The sequence below is a fragment of the Vigna unguiculata genome, chromosome 3, assembly GCF_037176805.1.
Source record: "Vigna unguiculata cultivar grain cowpea cultivar isolate G323 ecotype 2 chromosome 3, ASM3717680v1, whole genome shotgun sequence".
Classification (NCBI taxonomy): Eukaryota; Viridiplantae; Streptophyta; class Magnoliopsida; order Fabales; family Fabaceae; genus Vigna; species Vigna unguiculata.
The window spans coordinates 19,068,707-19,080,998 of record NC_140794.1 but is presented as its reverse complement, the minus strand read 5'-3'; positions in this window follow the sequence as shown (position 1 = coordinate 19,080,998).

Below are 12,292 nucleotides of genomic sequence, written 5' to 3'. Positions count from 1 at the left end.
CTTAGATTGCTTGTATACCAAGATTTTTCTAGCCAAAGGAACTCAAAGATTTCTGCACAAAACTTATAAGATGAAAGTAAGAAACACGCTAAGCTACTAAAACAATTAAAGAAAAACAAGAATTAAAACAACTATATTCAACCTAATGGTAGAATTAGAAGGTACTTAAAAACTTAAAAACTCCACCAACTAAAAATGTTTTATTATAACAAAAGAGGTTCTAATTAGGAGATGAGATTGAGCACCAAAGAATCTCTCAAGACATCTAATTAGGTCGTGAAAGATAATGCAAAAACAATACAATTTTACAACTCAAATTGAAATACAATCAAACAAATGAAAAATGTAAAGTCTTCAAGTGTTTCACTCCACTCCTTTTCTTTGAGCTCACTCGAGTGTTTATTGTTGCCTTCTTTGTGAACTATCCTTAAGCTTGGTGTTCCAATTTGTTCATTTAATCACTAAAAGTGCATTACATATGTGTAAATCACCAAGACAAGAAGATAACACAATTAAAACAGCTACAACAAGGAATTCAAGACATGTTGTCAACACCCGATTTCGTTTAGACAAATAAAATAATTTTCAAGAATTTAAAAAAATAGTAAATAATAATAAAAATGTAAAAATAAAGTGAAATAAAGTGTATAAAAAAATAATAAAAATTTTAAAAAAAATTAATTGGTTAAATTAATTAAAAGTTAAAAATAATGGAATTTTTTTTTCTATTCTCAAGATGTTTTTTTTATCACTACATTATGAATTCAATTTCTAAATACTAATCTCACCACCTTTTTTTCTCTTTTACACCTAAAATCCTAACCCACTCTTATAATGCCACATGGCAATTTCTTTTCTCTCACACTAACTCTGTTTTCTCGCCTCACCTAAACTAACGTACACACATCACATCAAGAACACTCTTTTTTTTTCTCTCTCACAGCACCACTCACTTCACACTACACTCACTCGCTCACCTTTCTCTCTTTTCTCATGCACCCGCACCACACACTAACTCACGTCACACTGCACCCACGCACTAACTCACTCTTCTCTCTTAGCATCCACTCACTAACTCACTAACTCATTTTCTTTCCTCACAATCACGCATCTCCCACATGCACTCACACCTCATGCACCCACGCACTACAACACATTGCTAACGCAGACATCAAACTACACCTACACATGCACCTTTTATTCTCTCGTGACACACTACACTACACATGCACTCACACTAACTTACCCACACATGCACTCATGTACCCGTTCACTCTTTTTCTCACACATTCCTCTCTCACAAACACACTAACTTCATAATAAACACAAACCCACACTCTCTCACGGGGCATAATAAACACAAAAATTACCTCTCTTCACTCACTCACAATCACACTCATTCATGTGCCCACACTCACTCTCACGTGCACTCACAATCACTCAAACTTGACACTCATCTCTCACTAACACACAGACACACACACACTCTCTTCTCTCTCAATGCATAATGCAGGTGCAGCACACACCACATTGCTAACGCACTACATACACATCTGCATTATTATTATATTATATTCCCTCTCACAAAATCACACCTCTCTTCTCACGTAATACTCACACACACTCTCCTAAAACACACACTACACCAGCCCCTCACATACATTCCTCTCTCAAAACCACATCCGCATACACACTAATGCTTTGTTCACTTGGGGGAGAATAATTGAGAGGGAGTGAGTGGATGGGTTTGAGTTGATTTAAGAGTGAAATTTGTATTTTTTTTTTAAGGGATTTAGAAGTGATGGTGAGTAAATTTTTAGAAGTAATTTTTGTGAAACTTTGTGAAAGATTTGATTGATGTGATAGATTAAAAAATTTGTTTTAGTAGAAGTAATAATGAAAATACCATTTTGCCCTTTGTTTAATTAGCATTGTAAATTGATCTTTGTGTGACTATATTTATTTTCATAATTTTTTTAAGCACAACAAATGAAACTAAAAAAGAAATTAATAAAGGATTGAATCTCAAAACACGTATCTGATCCATCATACCCCATATCCAATCCACCACACTCCGTATCCAATCCACCACACCCGTATCCGATCCAGCCAGAAAGGATCCAATCCAACCACACCGTATTCAATCCATCCCACACCATGCAATGAGAGAGACCAAAGGGGTAAACCTGTAATCGCGCAACTCAATCCTATCAAATCATCGCATAATGGCCGAGATTACTAATTCGATGGATTCCTACAATCTTCGCTATACCATCCACGTAAAAACTCTTAAACGAACAACACACCAACTTTAATTTTCATCTTCACAAATAGAGTTTCCTTAAACCGAACACAACCTAAATCACTCCCGCACCTGCCATGCACACACCAACCCATTCTCTAAAGCACTCACCCCTCTTCACTCACGCTCCTGCCATTCACAAAACCCTCTCTTCTCTCACACTTCCTCCCAATAAACACTCACCTCTCACGCACTGGATATCTCACGAAACACACACTTTTTCACACTACACATGCATGCACTTCTCTCACACTCACGTGTTCATAGCAAACCCACACTCAAACACTAAACACTCACGGGACCCACACACATCACTCTCTTTTCTCACTAACTAACTCACGCACACACAACCAACCAACTTAACTAATTTCTCTCCTTTCTATCAAAATTACATTTTCTTTAATATTAAAAATTATTAATTATCATGCTAAGTTTCAGATTTACTTGATAATTAAATGTTTAACCCTTAAATAAAATTTCTTTATCACGTTAAGTTTTGGACTTATTTAATAATAAAATCTAAGCTTTTATAAGAAATTTGATTTTAAATAAAACTAATTATTCTGTTAAGTCTCAAACTTACTTGATAATTCAATATTTTATAATTAAAATTAATCATCATGTCTAGTCTCGAATTCACTTGATGATAACCTTTTATCATGTTGAGTCTCGGATCCACCTGATAAATATAAAAATATATTAAAATTTAGGTTAAATTACTCTTTTGGTTCTTGTATTTGTCAAGTAGTGTCAAATTGGTCCTCCAGTTTTTTGTCTTAATTTGGTTCTCATTTTTTTAAAAATGATTCAATTTAATCCTTGTCGATTGTTTGACCAAACAATGTTAAAGTCAACGCCACATGTCAATTTGTGAATTTTTTTTATTTTTTATTTTTTATACATGTCACTTCATAGTTGTGTTACATGTCAAAATGATTCAATTTGGTTCCTATATTTGTTTTTATTTTCAATTTAGTCTCAATTTTTGTGAAAATTGAGCAATATTGTCTCTCCTTAAATTGAGACTCAATTTACTTTTTGTATAAATTTTATGGTAAAATTCTTACTAAAATTAACATATTTATTAAATATTTCTAGAAGTAATTTTAAATTATCTTTAAATTCTATACAAAACTTTAAACTTTGGTTTTATTTTGAACTTGAAATTTAGTTCCTAAACTTATGTGTGTCAAGTCTTTTGATTTTTAATCTTCACTAGGTTTGTATAATACGGTACAGTTAATGCCTTTATATATGATGACAAAATGATTAATTATTGAAATTAGGTTTGAGGTTTAACTTTGTTTGATAATAAAACTAAAAACAAATATTTAATAAAAATATCAATTTTAGTAAGAATATCATCATAAGATTTATACAAAAAGTAAATTGAGCCTCAATTTAAGAAAGAATAATATTTCTTCATTTTTTACAAAAATTGGGACTAAATTGAAACTAAAAACAAATATAGAGACCAAATTGAATCACTTTGACGTGGCACAACTGTGAAGGGACATATGTAAACAAATTTTAAAAACTTTAAAAAATTAAAAAAAAATCGAAAAAATCACAAATTGACACGTGGCGTTCACTTTAATGTTGTTTGGTCAAAATTGACGACAAGGACTACATTGCATCATTTTAAAAAAAACAACGACCAAATTTAGACAAAAAAAAATTAGAGGACCAATTTGACACTACTTGACCAATACAAGGACCAAAAGAGTAATTTAACCTAAAATTTAAATTTAAAAAGATATTAATCAAATAATAGTTTTTTTAAATAATTTGTTTTGAAGATAACTACATAACCATGATTTTTCATTTTGAATGAGAATATGTAGGAGCAAGGTCAAATACCTTATCAGACCCAAATATAAAAATTTAAAAAATGTTTTTTTTTTATTTGCATTTATATGTTTTATTTCATTTTTGGGGAAAAACAAATATTTGGAAATCTTTTTAATTTTGCACACTTTGATGAAAGGGAACCGGCTTAGGACGAACATATGGGGTGTTAATACCTTCCCCATACGTAACTGACTCCTGGACCTGATCTAGTTTTGCAGACAATTTTTTTTAGGTTTTCCATACTTTTCCTTAGTAAACTATGATGGCGACTCCTTTCTAAAATTTATTATTTTTTTAAAATTAATTGTCTTTTATGTTCGTTGTATTTTTACAATTTTTTTGCGAGGTTGCGACACATTTAAAGATTAAACATGACTACTAGAGAAAACATATAGATCATAAAATCAAAATTATTCAAAATAATAACAATTGAACCGAACAAAATGAACGACATACTCAATAAAATGTAAAAAGCTCACGGTCAGACACAAAGAACACGTAAAAGCACACATGGATGGTTCAAAATGAAGCAAATGATGTTGAACCAAAAGGAGACATAATCACACACTCACGCACTCACACTAGAGACATTAAGTGTGTTAAGTTCTTGGTAGAGGTCACATTTCATCACAATGCCCCACCAAAAAGACCATGATCTCGTATGTTGCTGGACCTATCCTTCCGTGATCTGGTATAGTCCGATGAATTTCAGAGTCAACTTGATCGCTCTTCCACTGCCAATAGTTGGAGTAACCTTGAGAATCTCATGTTCTCCAGCCTCAAACTCCAACATCCTTCTCTTCTTACCTGCATACAACTTATGTTTGTTTTGTGACGCATGCATCCATTCCTGGATTAAACTAACCTTCAATGTTGTCGACTGTAGCAACTCAATCCAATACCCACCGATTCGCAATCCTGATACCCACACAACTGCATTTTGCCTCTCTTACCATCTAATGCCCCTTATGGTACCACTCCGACCTTTGCTAATACTTCACTTGAATGGTTTAACTCTTTGACTTCTCCTTAGCGATCCACTAAGACTTGCAATCCTTCTGATGCTTACATTGAGTCTTTATCATTATGTCTTCAATATCTTGTTAACCCACTTCTCTTTCTTCTTCTGTCCATTTCATCTTGTTCAACTCTATGCTCATCCTTACTCAGACATACCTGGGACGGTTTAACATATAACCACCTCTATTGCAAGATTTATCAAACTTTTTATTCTGGCGATTTCACCGAGTCTACACCGCTACCTCTCTCACAACTCATCCACCTGCTTCTTTAATTTTACACCCTCAGTAGAAACTATCCCATTAGAGACAATTACCCTTGGTTCTGCTTCACACATCAACGCTGTAGTGAACCCTACCACTCTTAGATGGAAATTTTAGCAGCTGCTCCGAAAAATTGTCTAAGAGCTCTTTCATAACTGCAATCCCTTGCCATTATATTTCATCCATCCTTGTTAGCCGACTCGGATTGCCATAATGTTCTGCCCCCTCCTTTCCTTTTGATCCACCCTTGATATGTAACTCTTGACTTATCCCTTTGAATCAAGAACACCACTTCGTCGGGTCTCACACCCCATATGAATGAGATTTAGGAAACAACCCACTCACCCTTGAGATTAAGTACGCACCTTGCCCAAAAGGCGATTCAAATTAACTTTTGCATTTGAATCCTTAGATTCACCACGACCACAACACTCGCTCGAGCAATCTTCATTTAGCTACAACTGTAGCAAAACCACCATCTCATTACTAACCCCCTCTGCAGGCAAACAATGCCCATTTCCTATACTAGTGATACCAAGGGGTATACGATCTCAATTAAAACCAAATTGCATACCTCAAACACCACTTTTATACCTTGTATCCTTGAATTTAATTATTTGCTTTAATCGATCCATCACCAACTATTGTAGGCATCCTTTCCTCTCCACAAAAATTTCCTTTTCATTTCCTCTTTCCCTATGCTCAGACATTACCAACTGCCTCTTCCCATTCGAACAACTTAACGATGTAATTCTTCTTCCGATACTTGAAACCATTCATCTCATGTTCCTAAGTCAAACCTTTATCTCTTGCGAGCCACCCGTCTTAGGACATCCCTTTTACTCATGAACTGAATTGTGATTGCTAAGAAGCTGGAACTACCTCCCATGGAGATTTACCTAGTATAAAACCCTTAACATATTGTATTCTTATCACATGATTGGTTTTCCCTTTTTCTGAGAACATCGCCTTGTCGAATTAATCCCCCGAGCTTTGTCTCAACATAACCTCCCACTTAAGACTATCCTTTCCTTGTCTCTACCTTTTTAGCCTTAGCCTCAAACGTTCCACAACTTCCCACTTCACACCTCCGACCTTGCTAAAATGTAGTACTATTTGGACTTTTCAAAATTTTTTGCACAAGCATATGTTGGTAACTCTTCCCTAATCTAACCTTTTAGCCCAAATTCTCTTGCAAAACTTGTGGTATACTTCAGAATAATTTGCTCTTGAAGATCCCTCCGTCGAACGTGTTGTTTCTACGCTCTAACATTACTTTTCAACCCACCAAACCAAAACTTAACTATCCTCGTAAAATAACCTTCTGCATATTTGCATCTTCAATCAAGAGACTACCTCAAAGGCCCTACCCAACCTTTGCAAGGCAAGTAGGTCAAGTTTGACATTGAATCTGCATTCCTTTGCCACCACAAACAACAAACACATACCATAGAAGTGTAAACATAACAGGAAAAGGTATAGGAGAAAAACTTAACCTATAACTTCCCTCTCTTTAACCAAAACTTTTAAAATTAAGAAAGGAAACTATCTCTGATATAGTCATGAGTGTGCACCTTCATCACCCTACCAAGATATTTTCTCTTCTTAATGCTTCCAGTTTCACCACTCTGCGCAGTCCACAATCAATAATATGAGATAGACCGCCAATCCATTCCTACAAGGTTTCCAAACTAAAACATGACAACCTGACTCCCTAAGGCCCAAAAATCATTTGAAAACCATTGCTCTAATACCAAATGTAACATTCGAGTCGTATATTAATAATTTAAATAAGATAAAGTAGAAAATAAAATCAAAATTGCATTTATTACAACTCCTCTTCTCAAAACGCAGGAAAATTAAATCATTTATTACATCGCCAAAGATTCAAAATCCTCAAAATATAAATACCAACTACAAGTTCCAAGCCTGTAAAAACAAAGAACTTTACGAAATCATTAAAATCCATAAAATCATAAAACTCCATAAAAAGCTTTCCCACGCTAGCCCTTCTCCAGCACTATGCCTCACCAGCTCCACCTGCAACATCATCTGCTCCCCTGTAACGAATTACACGATCATCGCCAAACACAAGTTTATAGGGTAAGCTAACAGATAAACATATAAACAATTCAAATATATATGCATACACCCATCAAAGGAACTATATCCTTTGATTCCATACCACATGGCCACCACCATGTTATCCATGTTCTGCCTCTTTAGATGATAACCTCAAGATACTATGTGATGCCTCCACCTACAAGCCACAACTTGTAGATCACGTGCGGGAAACCTACTACGGACCACACTTTGTAACGCCAGGTGGAGTTCTCAATACGAACCATAGTTCGTATTCGTCCCAAGACTACCAAACTCGCTGGCTAATGCTGAAGAGGGCAATCTTCTTGGACCCATCAGTATGAGCCATAACTCGCACACTCACACCGGTAATACTCGTCAATCTAAGTCACAACTCAAGGAATGCTCATGTCCATCCACCATCCGAGCCACAACTCAAGGGATACCATTTCGAGCCATAACTCAACGAATGCTACAACAAAGTTCATCCTTAAGGTATCACCCAAAGCCTCGTAGACCACGCATATCCAAAGAAAAAGCCACAAGTCATATAAAACTCTAAATCTCATTATGCACCTGAAACTATTATTCCAAGCACATCATACCAATACTTGACCATGGACCTAGGATATACATGCTTCCACGAACATGCCTGCTCGTGGTCCTGCCTCTACGAACCTCCCTACTCGTTGTAACATCCTGGTCAGATATTACTAATTTAAATAATAAAATTAAGAAATATGATGAAAACCCCATTTATTATACTTCACTTCCCAAAACGCAAGAAATTTTAAAACATTTATTAAAACAAAAGTTATCCAAAAATCCATAATTTATGAAACTCCAATAGAATATCCAAATTCACAAATCAATTAAACATTGTTTACAAAGTTCATAAAAACAATAATGATAAAACTCCAGTAAAAGCTTTTCCCAGCTAACCCTCTCTCCGATGCTATGCCTCACCAGCACCACTTGCAACATCATCTGCTCCTTGTAAGGCATTACACGATCATCGCCAAACACAAGCAGATAGGGTGACCTCATAAATAGTTAACATATAAGTTAATAAAATCAAGATACACCCATCTATTTTATTCTAGTTAATTCTTGGCCAAGACCTTAATTTCCTAAGGTTTTTCAACCTTCAATTCACACAAATAATTGACCATGGACTTAGGATATATGATGCTCCCACGAACCTGTCCGCTCGTGGTCTTGCCTCTACGAACCTCCCTACTCGTAGTCCTGTCTCTACGGACCTCCCCGCCCATAGTTCAACACACGTGATCCATCAGTTACGAACCTACCCGCTCGCAACATCTCTCAAGTGTGAGCACGAAACATACGAACATCCCTCCTCGTATCCCCACATGAGAGTATCAGAACATGAACCTCCCCACTTATATCATCACGTGTTCACTACCATCCATGAACCTACCCCCTCATGACACATCATCTCCTAATCCAAGTCTTACATAACAACATCAAAACGAAATTAAGAAAAGCACACTGCACTATACAAGGTACATACTCAAGTTGGTCTTAGGGCAATGGTTAAGTATACAATAGATAAAATGTTAAGTATAGTTTATAAACAAGTATTTCTTTACAATAAATTAAATGTTCATAAAAAATGTTCATGCAGAAGTTTGTGATAATGGTGCAAAAACAATATTTGAAATCTACCAAATTTTTTATCCGAAGGAGTATTTTCACCACGAACCCGAAGTCATGTTTAAAAGATTGTAATTTTGTGCCGCCTAAATTTGGCTTCGGAAGTTCCTCAAATCTCAACCAAGACTTTGTTGAGGCTACAAAAGAGATTGCAAGCCTGTATATAAGGATTGTATGGGAAAACCAAACCAGAGGCCATCCGTCAATAACTAAGAGCCTAGAAAATCTTATTAACACTAATGACATGAATAAAGGATATAGGTTTTTGCTTTATATTATAGACCATAATGCCGTACAGTGTCGTAACAAGTATGGTGTTTCACTACTCTTTACCAATGTAAGACACTTTAGTTACTGACTAAATTAAAAGGATAACAGAACTACGAATGTGTAACTCATACCTCACTGAGATTCTTTTTATATAAATGAGTGGTTTACAAACAGTGTTAATGCTTTTACATTGTTCCTGTATCTTCTGATGAAATAGGCAAAGAATTTGAAAGAAGTTGCAAGTTGCAGGTGTGTCCCTAATTTTGTCTTTATTTTATTTCTGAACTAAGCGCTTTGTAAATTTCTCTTAAATAGTCAAAATGAGTTTTAATTTTCATACATACATAATTTTCATGTAGTCAGCAGAAAATGCGGTTGTAATGTGCTTTGGACATTAGGATGTCTTGAGAAGGTATAAGTAACACTTTGTGTGTTTCTCACATAAGAGAAGGAACTGAATCAAGTTCAAAAATATTGTTTTATTTCAAATAACTAATACTATATATTATTACTATTAGTATTATTAATATGATTATTGTTAATGAATATTTAGTATTATTATTATTATTATTATTATTATTGTTTTGTACGGGATCCATAATGCATAATATGTCTATATTTTATTTTATCAATAACCTGTGTATATGCATGTCATGTTATTTTAACTTTTTTAATGAGAATTATATATAACAGTCTCTTGCATTATATATATATATATATATATATATATATATATATATATATATATATATATATATATTATTACTATTAGTATTATTAATATGATTATTGTTAATGAATATTTAGTATTATTATTATTATTATTATTGTTTTGTATGGGATTCATAATGCATAATATGTCTATATTTTATTTTATCAATAACCTGTGTATATGCATGTCATGTTATTTTAACTTTTTTAATGAGAATTATATGTAACAGTCTCTTGCATTAATTATATATATATATATATATATATATATATATATATGTATATATATATTTTATTATATATGACTTTTGATTAGAATAATTTATAAAACTTCATATTTTATGGTTCCATATGACTAATGTATTTTAAATATTGGTTTAAGCTTTTATATCTATGTTTTTTTTAACAAAATTTAACATAAATTTCGTCTTGTATTTTTGTTTTGTACCGAATTCATAATGCATAATATGTCTACGTTTTATTTTAACAATGATCCATATATACGTATTTTCTTTTAATTTAATATATAACTCAAAAATTTAATTATAAATTTTAATTATTCAACAATATTGATTTACTACACCTAACTAATAATATATTACTATTATTATTGTTAATATGATTCATATTAATAACTATTTATTATTATTATTATTATTAATATTATTATTTTCATTATTATTATTATTATTATTATTATTATTATTATTATTATTATTATTTTCAACATTGTGTATGGAATTCATGATCCACAGTATACCTACACTATTCTACTACTATTATTATTTAAATAAATATTACCGTTATTTTTATTAATATGTATTATTATTATTAATATTACTGTTATTCTATTATTATTGTTATTATTTTACATTATTATTATTCGGAGTAGTAATAATAATTATAAAATTATTATTATTATTATTTTGTACGTTGTAACACATAATATATCTGTATTTTATTTTAGCTATAATTTCTATACACACATTTTATGTTATTATTAAGGTTTGTATGATCTAGTATATTAATTTTAAGAAATTTTTATTAAAATAATATTATTTATTTATAATTAATTTTTTTATTATTATTATAAAGATATACACAAAATTTATAATTTAACTTTCTTATATTATATAATTCTAAACTTTAATGTTAAATTTATAATCAAATATAATTATAACATTATATAAATGAATTTTTTCAAATATAATAAAACAATTAATTTTTCTTAACACGAAATAAAGAAAAAACAAAAGATCGTGCGTATAATACTAGTTGGTAAAAAAAAAAACTTTACTTTAGGAAATGTATTGGTTTATAAAAGAAAAGTCACATAATTTTCATCATGCATCACTTTTAAATAATTGTATAATTGCATAGTATCTAACACCTCATTTAATTAATAACGTAGTTAAAAAAAGTGTACACTGTTACACTAGAATAATATCGTAGTGCAGTCTCGGAATTTAAAAGTAACTCCATACAAATATCCAAAACGCATAACAGTGTCAAACAGAACTAGATACAAATATTCCATAGTAATCAAAAAGGGAATTTAAAGGGCAGTTAATACATGGGTCGTGGCCCTAAAAGAAAATCCACTAAGTAGGATCCAACCGGGCGGGCTAAGCAGCAGAGTCACCATTCCCCTGTTGACCGCGAGAACCTCTCACCTATGCTCACATCAATAAATTGATTATCATTGCAAAAGAGAAGAACCACATACAAGACAATCAAACAAACAAGCAAACATGGTAAGCTAGAGTAGAAATAGTTTCTCAAGCAGTCACATGCAAGTACACAATCCAGCAGTATATACTGACTCGACCTATCCGGATACATATAGCCTAGTCGGATTCAGCGGATGCTTGCACTTGTGGTGGATTACCCTGCTCACCCCCGAGCTAAGTGTTACAAGTGTTACAATGTTCCAATCTCCCCACATAAGGTTAGTCCTTAATGAGTTTCAGGCCTCCTGCTACTCTCACCACAAGAGTCAGTCCGCTCTAAGTGAGACTAACTGACTCCTTAGAGTGTCAGGATGCAAACTTACCTTGAATCCTTACAAGACTATATAGATGAGGCACCACCATGGACTCCCACTAACAGAGGCCAT